This window comes from Ips typographus, linkage group LG1 (assembly GCF_016097725.1).
Source record: "Ips typographus isolate SLU linkage group LG1, UJ_Ityp_2.0, whole genome shotgun sequence".
Classification (NCBI taxonomy): domain Eukaryota; kingdom Metazoa; phylum Arthropoda; class Insecta; order Coleoptera; family Curculionidae; genus Ips; species Ips typographus.
Window position 1 is genome coordinate 10,903,298 of NC_138422.1, and position 13,869 is coordinate 10,917,166.

Here is a 13,869-nt window from a genome sequence, read left to right on the forward strand (position 1 = left end):
GTGTACAACGTGTACACCATCATATTCTAATCTATTGCTCCCAATAGTCGCCGATCCGAAAGTGTAGGTTATTAAAACGGTTAGGGTGGATCTCTCGAAACAAGAATGATTTAGGGGTTCAAAGTAGTTTATTCTTAACCTTTTTCGGTATAAATTATGTAGCTCAGACACGCCACGAGCAGGTAAAGGAGTTGGGCTTTATGGTTCTTTTTTTACAAGCGGTACTTGAAGTCCTTCTCTTACTTTTAAGGCTTTTAAATTGATTAATTCTGGTTGGTAAACGGTAGTAAAATAGGCTGTTTTTAGAATTGATCATGTTCTAAACCATATTTACGTTTTGTTCTTTTTTGTTCTGTTCTTACAGGAGCTTTGAGGGTGCAGATACTTTTCCAATAATTAAGTATTAGTTTTTGTTTGTTAAGTGCCCATAAAGCTGCCATAAATTATGGTTCTGATTTGCTTATTTCAAGCAAATCTGAACCAAAATGATACTTGTTGTTTTTACTGTAATTAAACCATTTTAGTTCCTGGAGGAAATGAAATATTTGATTAAACAACCTACAGATGTGTCAAAAATGTGAAAATTCTTCTCTTTGAAAAACTGCATCATTTCTTATTTCTGCGTCGAATTCCAGAGCCTTTCTGATTTGTCTACAGGGTGAGTGAGATAACCCTTATAGTTCAAAGAAGAAATCTAAATTTCTAGAAAACACTTACACTTACTAAAAATTCAATAAACAAAATGGCTGACTATAACAAAAGTACCATTAAAGATAATCAAAATTTGATTAAAATATCTCAAACACTGTAGGATCTGTGTTGGAAGTACTTTTTGCTAAAACAGATTTATAGGTCAAACAATCATTTAACCAGATGATCGCAAATTTTGACAATTACCATATGTCATATGCTGGCATTGTCAATTCGTTTCAGTAATACCACATTAAAAGTTTCTCCCTCTCTTTATTATGCTTTATCATAGAGAGCAATATACAGGGTGTCCCTGAAAGGTGAGGGGTAGATTGCCGAGGTAATTTGGTGTACACACTCTAGGTATTATGAGGCACTTTCCTATTATTACGAAGCATTGTGAGGTATTACAAGGCGATACGAGGTATTTTGAGGTATTTATAAGGCATTTGAGAGTATTTTGAGGCATTGTCTGTGTATTTCAATAGGTTTTGTGATGTTTTCATTGGAATTTTGAACGAAATAAAACCTAAATAAAGGAAATTTTGCGATATTTTAAGGAATACATTGCAGCAGACATTATAGTGTATCAATATAACAAAATTGACTAAAAATTGAACAGAACAGGCACATGTAATTATTATGGTAAAATCTTTGTTACATGATATTGAGTTTAAATAATATTCGTTACAAATGATAATAATAATTTATCAATTTTTCAACATTTAAACTACATTTTTAAGGTCACGTGACTGTTTTTGACAATGTCAACTAGCTTTTACAGTGTTGCAAGCTCAAAATTGTATTATTAACGTCACGTAACGTGTATTTTACAATTTCACCTTTTCAACTGTCTAAATTTAATTTAAGATATGATCAACATTTAAATTACATTTTAAAGTCACGTGACCGTTTTTGACGGGTGTCAGTTGGCTTGGACAGTGTTGCAAGCTCTAAAATGGCATAATCAAAGTATAAATGTGTATAATATGTGTCTCTTGCAATTTCAGCTTTTACAACTGTCTAAAATAGTCTAAATTTAATTTACCAAATTTTTAAATTTTAAACCACATTTTAAACGTCACATGACTAATTTTGACAGCTGTCAACAGTGTTGCAAGAACATACAGAATTGCATTTTCAACGTCACGTAACGTGTATTTTGCAATTTTAATTGTAACAACTATCTACATTTAATTTAACATTTTTCAAAGTTTAAACTACGTTTTGAAGTTCACGTGACTGTTTTTGTCAACTGGCTTTTACAATGTTGCAAGCTCAAAAATTGAATTATCAAGTCACGTGACGTAGTTTTTGCAATTTTACTTATCTAAGTCTAAATTTAAACTACCAATTTTTCAACTGTTTCTTTTAAATGAAAAGTGTCTTTATTTGACACGTGCTAACTTGGTTACTATGACAGTTAGAAGAATCGTGCAAACGTCAAAAAATATGGTCACCTGACCTTAGAAAATCAATTTGAAGCTTTCGGCACAAGGTCAAATCAAGTGTCAAAAACTGCGGCGAGCGTTGTAAAGACCTTTCAGGGACACCCTGTAGAATAAATAGTTTGTCGTCATAATAAATGTCTGATTCGGTAAGAATTCACTGAAAATATATGTCTATTTTTGTCTTTCTATTTCTTTTAACACTCTGTATCTTGAAAACGAAGCCTATAGAAAGTTCAAACAAATTTTAACTCGATTTTAACATAAGTCAAAAAGTCGCTTCTTATTTCTTTAATACACTATATTTAGGTTAACAACACCCTGTATGTGATTGAAAAAGTGTCAGTAAAACAAAGTTAATCGTATTTTAAAACTCTGTCAGGCTTAAAATGAGATTTTCCTCTTTGCGTCTTCTTTGTGAACACTTTCTCCCAATGGAATATAAATAAACGAGGATATTTTCATGATGCACTGAACAGATACGAAGGGCTTAAATTGTCACAGTGGCAACCACTTCGTCTTTAAAACAGCCCCCGGAATAAACACACACACGAAACTTGAAAAACAGTTTCAAACTTCTGAAGATTCTAAAATTAAAAATGTTGGACCCTTAATCTTTCAACTGCGCCAGTGTGTTTATTCAACATCGAAAATAGTGGTCCCGAAAAAGCCGAAGGAAACGTCGCAGACAAGAAAGAAAGTGTCAGCGGGCCGGAAAACTACCTAAATAAACACACATCTGGTTTCGGTTTTATCTACTCCCGCACAAATAAATTGCGGAACGTCACTGCATTTTTGGAAGTGACTGGGATCAAACGAGAAAAAGGTGTCAACCAGTTTGGAAGGAAAACACTTGACATGGTGCCCCCTCAACATAATCCACGTTGCCCCTAGCAAAATCGTACCTTTTGCACGCATCGTCGATCAGGCAGAGAGAATTTTTTCAATTTACAAGCAACATCTGTATCCTTTGAATGGTTTGAACGCACCCGGAAAAAATTAACCACTTTCTATTCACGCTCGCTGAACGGTACACGAACCACGACACAACCAGTTGTAAACATTTTCTTGAAAGATTATTTCGTTTGCTTTGATGCAATCCTTTTTTACGTATAAGCCGAGAAGAAATCGATGGTGGTTAGTTCTGTCGTGCTTTTCGGATAAAAGGAGAAAATAATAAAACCTGTTGCGACTATCAAATATACCCAATCCACGTGATTTGTAAATTGATTGCTATCAACCATACTTCAGTGCTCTTTTTAAAATTTTGTTTATTTTTTCATCGATAAAACTGAGAAAATTGTTGTTTCCATTTTCAATTTTCTTATAATTCTAATTCACTTTTTGAAAAGACAGCAGAAGTCACTGTGTCATCATCTTTAAGATAAAAACCATTCATTTAATAAAATTCGATTATAGTAGTTGCAACGCACTCATTGCAAATGTAGCCAAATTCTACTTACTTATGATCTAAAATAAAGTATACAAAAATCAATGGTGATGATTAAGACATGTTGAAATGTCAAAGCACTCAAAGCGCAATCAAATGTCAGCGCAGTTGCCAACTTGTGCCATTCTTCTAGTCATATTTTTCTAATTTTTTATACACTGTTGTCGCTTTGCATTTTAGCTTTTAGAATCAACAAATTTGGTATAATTTGATCACGGAAATCGTTGACTAAAGTTGCGGTCGTCCTTGTTAAAAATCTGTCCCGATTGCATATCGATAGCCCAGTATTTTACCATAAACCGTTGGGTAAACTGTTTTTCCAATGATAAACTTGGCGCTTTTCCGTTGAGGACTTCCGCGTTATTTCAGACCTGAAACCCCAATGCGGGGCCCCGCCTAAACAACTTATTAATCACTGATAGGAAGTGTCTGTCGCCCTTAATAACCTCAAATACATAAATATCAAAGTAACACTCAAACGAACCGCGTTTATTATTATTATTACGAGAAGTGACTTCCTTTTGAAGTGTAAAAAAAACTTGCAGGCTGCATATTACGGAGCAGTTGTTACGCAACCAAACAGGTACTGAAAAGTAATTAAAAACTGTCTTTATAACGAAGCCTGATATCTCAACAATGGCACAGACGATCGGAATTGCTAATCAGTGTTTGTAAATACTGCGTAAATTATATTCCCACGTGCATAAAATTACAGGCCGGAGGCTTTCTGCGCCAAAAAAATAAAATAAGCCAGTTACCCAAAATAAATAAGAGGCAATTACCGTAAATCACCCTGTAGGTGTGCGAGTTAACTCTTCGGTGCGCTCTAATTGGCTACGTAGAGTCATTCGCCTGGTTATGTGTTCACATTCAACTTTTTTTTTTAATTTTAACTTTCATGCATGATAACCGACTTGCTGAAAAGTACATGTTTTTTTTTAGATTTAATTTGAATAGATTTTTTTAAAAGAGTGCTTTACAGGAATATTGTTTTCTTTATCATCTGTATAAACATCCTAAGGAAAAAATGTAGGTATGTCATTATGACGAGTCTTTTAGTGTGGAAACCGTCATTATCATTACAAAGTATTGCTAAAATTGCTAAAGATCAACGCAAAAAATTGCTTTTAGTTGGAGGCAACTAGTGATGTCTCAGAATTTCATAAAAACCTTAATTATTTAAGCTCAAACTTTTTTTCGAAAAAACCAGAGTTAAAATCACACCTTAAAATCACAAACTTTTAACTTAAATTCTTACCATCTGGCTTTCAAGAAAACTAAATTTCTATCAACCAATGGTGCAAGCCGGGTTTCGAAGGGAATACAGCACAACTGACCATTTACCAACATTATTGTGAACCCTAATACATTGGTGATATCCAAAACCAAATGCCTTTTGGAAAATCCTAGAATGGTTCTTTTCAAATGTCCTCAACAACGCTATAATAGATTTTGATATCTATAAAAAAAATATAGGTATATGAGCACGCAACAATGCAGTAGAAATTAACGAAGATACGAAAACAGACAAAATTCCCTGTGGCTCTGGAAAATGTCTTCAAAAAACTTCAGTGGGAACAAAAGGGAATAAGAAATGATGGATCATTTCTAAATAATCCACGCTTTGCAGATGGCATCATTTCCAGCAAATGCGAACTAAGAGAAATGTTGCATCAATTGAATAGGGCTGACAATGAACATAAGCAAGACCAAAACAATGATCCCCGACAATGCTCATATCAACATAGACGATCAGATAGTTGAGAATGTCAAAGAATACGTTTATCTAGGCCATACAATCAAACTAGGAAAAGAAAATCAAACAGCGGAGATAACTAGACGAGTGAGACTCATGTGGGCTGGTAAACTTAAACATACCAGGTGTCCAAGAGCACCTTGGACATAGGAGATTAACATGGGGCGCAAAAAAATTAAAACCGTTTTCCAATGCTCTTGTACACCTGGTATACTGAAGAACACTGACCTGAAATGGGAGGTCTAAGATAAATACATTCTGCCGGTGACGGATTGGAGACAACGACACTGACTAGCTAGTGTAATGATTTCTGGAGGGTGGCTTAGAGAGCTATATAACGTGCTATGTTGGGGACATCCCATGGAGATAGAGTGAGAAATCAAGAAATTAGAAGGACCAGAGTTACAGACGAAATATCACGAATGATCGAGTTGGGTAACCGTAAAAATGTAGCATCAGGGTTGTACTTTGGCGACCCAGAGAAAAAAAAACAGAAATAGAGAGTAGGTCACAACGGCGCTGGACAGATGATATCAAGGAAGAAGTAGGTCGAAGCTGGTTCCAGATAGCACAATATCGGCAGAAGTGGAAAAGACAGGGAAAGGCCTATGTCCAAAAACGGATGGAAGAAGGCTGAAGAAGAAGCACAACGCTTATTGTTTCTTATATTATCCCATTAAATTATCATAAAAGCTTATGAGAGCTGTTCAATGTAATTGAAGCTCCCGGTATAATACATTATGCATTGCTCCATAGGCAGTGTTCTTGTAGTATATTCTTTAAAAAATCATTTTATAACTGGTGATGGTTGAACGACTTAGAGAATCAATTCGTTTCATATAGCAACGTTAATCATTAAGTTACAATGTATTGTTTCAAATCTTCGTGTACTAACAATTTTACGGTAATAATCATACTTCTTACTTTGTTCTGTTTTGTGTCAAATCATCGCGTTTTTTCCACTATACTTTCAAACATAAATATTTGCAGCTCATGGCAAAAATTTCACACTAAATCTGAACGATCCAACCGTCATGTTTAATTTTCAACATTGAAAAGAGGAAAAAGACCACGATGAATTCGCATGAAAACGTTAAAACAGCTTCTGACGAAGTGAAAGGTGGAACAAGCTCGAGCTAGGCGGCTTCCCTCCATGATAATCTGCTCTTAACATTGTTCCTATCTCTCACGCTTAGAACGGAATGCGATTCGTTCAGAATGCTTTGTTAAACGGCTGATTTACAATGAGGCGCAGAGAAATTGCACCCGGAAAATTCGCGCGTCCGTGGAAATAACGTAATTAACTCCACTCATGTGGGATTTTTTCCAATTTGCTTCCATCGAGCATTCCCTGATTGAACTAGGAAGACTTTGTTACCAATTCAATTTTTATCTCTAATTTTTTTTTTTGCAGGTAAGCCCACGTGACCTTACAACTACAGTGAAAGTAGACGGTAAGTCATCATGGTACCATAGAGAACACCTTTAAGACCGAACAAACACAACCCGACGTTAATTAACCGTTGCATACGCTCCTTAATGATTTACACATTTAATCCTCGGACTCAGTAAGGCTTGGCCCGTAATTGTAAAAAAAACCAACCAGGTAATAGATGTGTAGATTACAGGTGAGCTAGACCTTTCAAAGTAAAACCTTACGTAATATATTTCTTGAACACTGGGACTATTAATGTCCGGTCGCATGGGAAAACTACCTGGGGCCGTTCGTCAAAAACTCAAATCTTTGATCTCTTCTTTCGTCTTCATCTTCTCCGAACGGGCACGGCAACTTCTAATCGGTCGTCTCTTCATTAACTCCTCTGATGTTTATTGACCACGCAATTTCTTCGTTAAATGTCAAACGTTTCCTTTTTATGCAGAGAAGCCACTCTAGGAATGCTTTATTAATTAGTTGCACAATGGTCCTAATGGGTTTCTCACTTGGCGGCGGCCATTTTGTGCTTTTTTTGCGTTTCGTTTTTTTTTTAGTCGAGTTTGCATGTGGTGTGGTCGCTTGTGGTGACTGAATAGAAAGTAAACAGTTTGGTTTGCGTGTGTTTTTTTAATAGATCCGACAAAAAACTATTTTTGCAAGGTGGTTTTGTGAAAGGTTTTAAAGTAGTAGCTAACTAGGCTAAATTAAATTCAAACCTCCATAGAAAAGGCTCTAAGAAACCTTTTTGAAAGTTATTTTGTTAAAATTAAACCGTAAAGTTTAGTAACACAATAAAGTACCTCAGAAAAGACAACTTACATAAAGTAGTATACAGGGTGTCCCACGACGAAAGACATCGATTGATATTGGAAAAAGTATAAATAGGAGAGTTTTGAAAATTTGGCAGGATACTGATGTGGACATGCCCAATCTAACTAAAATATTTTCAAGATGGTTGCACTTCCGTTTATACCGGAAGTCGATCACCACTTTCTTATTTTAAATAGAACACCCTATGTATTATTACATATTTGGATTCCTCACAAAATTCTGACCAACCAATGTTTTTCCAAAAAAGTGACAGTTGCAACGCTCAACATATTTTTGTACTCTGTCAAAACCGTATTTCATTTTGGAATGAAACTTTGGGTTATTGTAAATAAAGGATCGTTTTATTAAACTCAAGGTGCGTAATGACTCATTTGTATACAGGGTCGTCAAAAAAAAATCATGAACCTGCCACTAAAAACAATGAAAAATTTCAAGTTTTTTAAATAGAAACCCACATTTTTTATGATGGAATCATTTTGAGCATTAAAAATTACTATACGTTTCAATTTACTTGCCTATACCTAAATCCAACCCATTTCGTTTTATTTGAGAATAAACATTTTTTATTATTAAAACTCCAGATTTCTTGAAAATTTCTCTCTCTAATTACGTGTGGATTTATTTTTAGTGAATTTGGCCTCGTCGCTCTAAATAATATTATTCAAAAACAATTCTTCTCCATAGTGACTAGTCAGCAAAAACTCAATAAAAACCACTCTATTTGGAAAGTCAACCTTTTTTAAGTGTTGTACTAATTTAAATGAAAAAGGGTGAAATTTATGTTTCTTCAGGATCCTCTGAATTGAGCTTTTAGATATGCCTGATTCTACGGAAACTTGTCTTATTGACGAAGTTGGATTTGCAACAAAATAGCCCAAAATTGCAATTTCTACATTTGTATTGTTAGGGATTGGTTTTGTCCCGTATTCTTAAAATTTTCAATTATTTGCTTGACAGCTTTTGGTGATGGCTTTGGTTTTTCTGGATAACGAGCGGCAAATACCTCACGTGTCCACACAACTTTATCACATTCTCCGTAAATAATAAACAGATTTAAGTAACCTTGATTTGAATAACGTAACCGCGACGGCATATTTGCAGTTGTCAAAACACTCAAAACTAGTGTTATTAACATGCTCTGCAGGTCTCCAATATCACCGTGTGTCAAAAGCATGACCAACTAGAGTACCAGCTAATCCCAACCATGCAGCCTAATAAAAAAAAAGGTTAATTCTCAAATAAAACAAAATGGGTTGGATTTAGGTATAGGCAAGTAAATTGAAACGTATAGTAATTTTTAATGCTCAAAATGATTCCGTCAGAAAAAAATGTGGGTTTCTATTTAAAAAACTTGAAATTTTTCATTTTTTTTAGAGGCAAGTTTAAAGTTTTTTTTTCCGACCCTGTATACAAATGGGTCATTACGCACCCTCAGTTTAATAAAACGATCCTTTATTTACAATAACCCAAAGTTTCATTGCAAAATGAAATACGGTTTTGACAGAGTACAAAAATATGTTGAGCGTTGCAACTGTCACTTTTTTGGAAAAACATCAAATATTTCGAAAACGGCTACAGATAGGCATAGGGCATTGTTCACAAAAGTTGATCAGAATTTTGTGAGGAATCCAAATATGTAATAATATATTGTATTGTTTTGTACTTCTATGGGATTGAATTTGAGAGTTTCCAGGTTTAGGACAGAACTGTAATTGACGGTTAAATGTCATAACTATCAAAATTCCACTCATAAAGCTATAAAATACGTTTGGTACTGATTATACTGATTTTACTGGATTTTAAGAGTGTTCTCTGTTTCTATGCACTTTCAATATCTTCATCTACAACACGTACAACTCTTCATATTTCACAGAAAAAACAATAAGTATAAAACAAAAACACTTGGCAACACGAATAATAAACAATAACGATTAGAAACACTATATTTTGGAAGAGAATCATTAAATAGTATAGCTTAAAAACGTGGATAGTATTACAAAACTACAAAAACCAACCATGAGTGTTTTGTAAACTTAATTTTTATTTTTATTGATGAATCAATTTCAATGTTGAGTATACCTGAAAAATAAAAGAAAAAGCTGTAAAGACTACTTACACTGCACATAAAATTTAATTATTATTGTTTTAAACAGTAATGAAAAATATTTAAAATAAACAGTTGAATAGTTATACGTAACACAACTTGAAAAATGTAACATTCGATACGTTTCTTGTCAGCTGTTATATTATAAACTAAAATTTTCGTATTTTCTGATGCTTGTTGCGTAAAAGTACCAAACCTAAAACATTAAATAACTGTATTATATGCTTTTAGTGTGGTAAAGTTTTTCAAGAGAAAGAAAAATTGCTTCAACAAAAAGATGCTTGCAACACAATTTCGTTAAAACAAACCTTTGGGATTGATCAAAAAACGCAATTTTTAGCTTGCTGCTTTTTCTTGACCAATCACAAACAGTGTGATTTTTGCATATACTGCACATGCGGTCTGTTCTAATCAAAGTAATTGAAAGTGTTTTATAGCTTTACTGACTGATAGACTATACTACGTTAATAAACATCTGATACCTACATAAAGATATAAAATATTTACATTTTTTTTTAATAACAATAGCTGTTTCTGATAGTAACTTTTAATTTTTTTTCTGTTCATACATTATAATTCCCCTTACCCGTTATATTCCAAGTAATTTGTAGATTTTAGGCGTTATACATCTTATCGAATCAATTAACTTGATGTTACCAAAACTTACCAATATTCTACCTGAGGGATAAAAGATTGATTTTTTTTTTCGGTTCAACAAACGTTGAGAAACTGGCAGGTAAACATTCTCACTCTTCCGAGATTCTAACTAAACCAAACTTTTTTTTTGTCGTCGATCTTCCACTCTCATCTCCTACACGTATGCGATCGTCTCGTGGATTTTCTACCTGCGTGTCGGAGCTATTTCACGTGTATCTTCTCTCTCTTCAATCTTCAGGTAGAGAAACCGGGCTCTTGTGAAAGTGGACTAAAGAATGAGACCCTCATAATGATTTATAATTTTGGCCGACAATAGATTTTAATCTTTTTGTGTGTGTATAGTATAATGTGTTTTTTTTTTTCAACTGGCGCTGGGTAGTAGTGTATCGAAATTGGTTTGGTTTAGTACCAGTTTTCACTTCGATGAAGAAAAAATTAGAAATGTTTGTAATTTCAGCTTTTTACTGCTAATAAGCGTTTATAATTGACAAGCATTTACATCCATGCTACTTTCCCCTATGCAATTCGAATCAAACTTTAATACATCTATCTTCGTGACAACTGAGTAAATTACACTTTCGCGAGTCGTGAATCATTATTTGAGCCGTAATAACCATAATACGAGAATGATTTCCACACTTTTACCCAAACGCGCACGGTGGCATAACCATCTGCTAAAGTGTGTTGTCTGTATGATGTGCCGTTAACCAAACAGCTGTTTGTCTATCTTATAATCGACTTTCTTGTGGTTTTTCTCCGTGCTTGAATGGAGGCTTTGTTGGTTAATGAACGAGACTGGAAACTTGGGCAGATTCAATATAAAACAGAGACGTCCAGACAAATACCGCGAGCTAAACATATCAATTGGCACAGATTCAAACTGGACCGTCTGGTATTTTTAGCGAAATATCTAACGTTTTGCTAATTTTTACTGCATACATCCTGTAGAATAATTACTTACGCCCAAGTAGCTGTCATCAAAAATAGGTTTGGTTGTTTATCGAGTTGAACCAACTGGTTTTTAAATAGATCTGGGGGAATTCAAAACCTTCGGGGAAGTCCCAGAGGATGTTAACCATTGTCCATTTGATGTGCAAGTAAAAGGTGGGTTTTAAGTCTTTTGTGATCATTTTTGATTTGAGGACAATAAGACGTTTTCAGTTTTTAGTTCAGGTTTTAGAAATTAACATCTCTTCGTTAGGGTTCATATTCGCTTGAAACAAATTTTTCTCCCTAAGGACTACTACTACTACTACTAACCTTAAAAGTTCAAACTAAGGGCAAACAAAATTGGACCATAAAATAAAATACCGGTTTCTGCGTTTTAGATAGTACAGCAAAATTATCTAAAAAAAATTCTAAAGATTCCATTACCATTTTTGTTTAAGTACTTTTCCCTACACTCATGTGGTAAAGATACTTTTTCACAAACTTTACCAAGATAGAAATTGACATTTACACCTAATAGTTATTTAAAGAGCAAGGGACTTCAACCATTTTTGCCTAAGGCCTAAGTTCTTCGAGTGAATAAACCGGTTTAAGTCACGTGTTTTATACAATATTTTTGTTAAATTTCGATTTCTTATATTAAAAAAAACTAAAATTACAGTTCTATTAAATTTGCACCGCGCCCCGTAGATGTGACATTGATGTTTGTTTGTTTACATCTGTAAATAGGCGAATGTCATTCAGAGTGATTTAAATTTTTTTTAAACATCTAGTGAATAAAAAAATGTTTAAATCGTTGCTAAGCGTTGAATAACTGACTAATTACAGGACGAAATTTAATAATACTAGTAAATATAATAACTAGTGCTGTAAGAAGCATTTTACGCACAATATGGAAAAAGTTAGTTTGTAAATCCATGAGTGCGTAAAATGCCTTAGAGCCCATGTGACGTACTATACTTTACCTACGACCAAATGGAAAGTCCTGTTTTCGCAATTCATATAATTCAGAGTAACTTTTCATTAAAAAAGTATATTTTCTTGACTTTCTGTGGAATATACTTGTATTAATCATAGGTATTATGCTACTAAAAAAAAAAATAAAAGCGTAATAAAAAAAATTTATTATTAGTGTTGTTCTTAAAATAATTATTTATGGTGACATTACAGTTATTAAGAAGAAAGCGAAACTTGTTTTCAGTAATATTACTTGATGTGTTTGCTATTACAGATAATATTCTAGACGAAGTGGTAGTTACTTAAAACTGTATGAACAATGCATTACGCGATGATCTCCATCTAATATACTCTGATAAAGGAAGAAATATAAACAAAATCAATTTTAAATTCAAAACTGTGAGTTTTTTTTACAACTGTGCGTAAAGAGGTTTATTACGTAACGGAAAACTATGCGTAAGTAGCTATTTACACTGAGGTCGTAGGTAAAATATTTTATTACGGATTATATTCCTTTGAAAAAAAATTCTTGTTTATAGGTCTTGCTATAAAGTGTATAACTTTCCTCACTTGATAGGAAAATAACTATTTTTCCCCACTCAGACATAAAGTATTAATTTGACTAAATCACTTTAAAGCAACAACTTCTCAAACTTGCTAATGTTAACAATCAATGAACAACATTTTACAACATTGTACCCAAGACATTGATACGTAACAACGTAACGTGTTCTTTGTGTGAAAGAGTAGAAAAACCTCGTGTGTGTAGCAGATGGTCGGGCAAAAACCTGGTGCGGAACAAATAGTGTGTGTAGGTAGCGGGGGTGAGTTTTTGCCCTTTTAAGGGGGAATTTTGTAATAAAGAGTGAAGGTAGACCGTAATAAATTATTGGGCAGGTTGACACCTCTTTTGATGACATTCTAGATATAAAAATCAATGCTTTGCCTTTATTTGGCTTCAGGCATAAAATGTGGTTCGCTTAGAATCTAACTCTCACCTGGAATATGTTTTTAAACTATATCGGTTTAAAAGTTACGAAAGCCGAGTTTGAGAGTTAAAGCGTAGCATTTTCACGCTAAAACTGTTGATTCTGATGATATAAGATTGTTACAAAATTGCGGTCCAATTTTGCGTCTTAGTTTTCTGCCTCAAGTTGTGGGATTCAATGACAAAGTTGCGTGATGTCAAGTGAAGCTTACATTGCCCGAATTGCACCAATGGTTTAGTCTCGGTTTAAATAAACTTTTACATAAATAACCAACCTTAACAGGGCCGGCTAATGCTGGTTAACCTACTCATCTCCGACACCACAGCAGTTTGTCTTCGTTAAACGTCCACTTAAGATGAAGGCATAATTTACACACTCGCAGTTGAAATGACCATAGTAACCAGATGCTGGTTCAATCATCGTTTTAATTTGCTTGTCACGTCTCGGGTTTGTCAGTCATATTGTATGTATATTTTAATAAGAAAGTGAATTATCCTTTATAGCATCATTTTCAAGTTTTATATCCAATCTCGTTTGTTGCATGGCACCGTAAAAGTAAGTGTATTAATTTTATGCGGTTGATGTATTAACACCGACTTGCCAA

At 34.0% G+C, this 13,869-nt stretch overlaps 2 protein-coding genes across 2 annotated transcripts in view; both read left to right on the forward strand.

Annotated features, from left to right (window-relative positions):
- LOC145732692 (uncharacterized) overlaps positions 1–13,869 on the forward strand; it is a 231,754-nt gene that overhangs the window by 156,270 nt on the left and 61,615 nt on the right. The gene's annotated exons all lie outside the window — the stretch shown is intronic.
- The window catches only part of LOC145732610 (uncharacterized), an 86,670-nt gene that overhangs the window by 19,648 nt on the left and 53,153 nt on the right, over positions 1–13,869 (forward strand). The gene's annotated exons all lie outside the window — the stretch shown is intronic.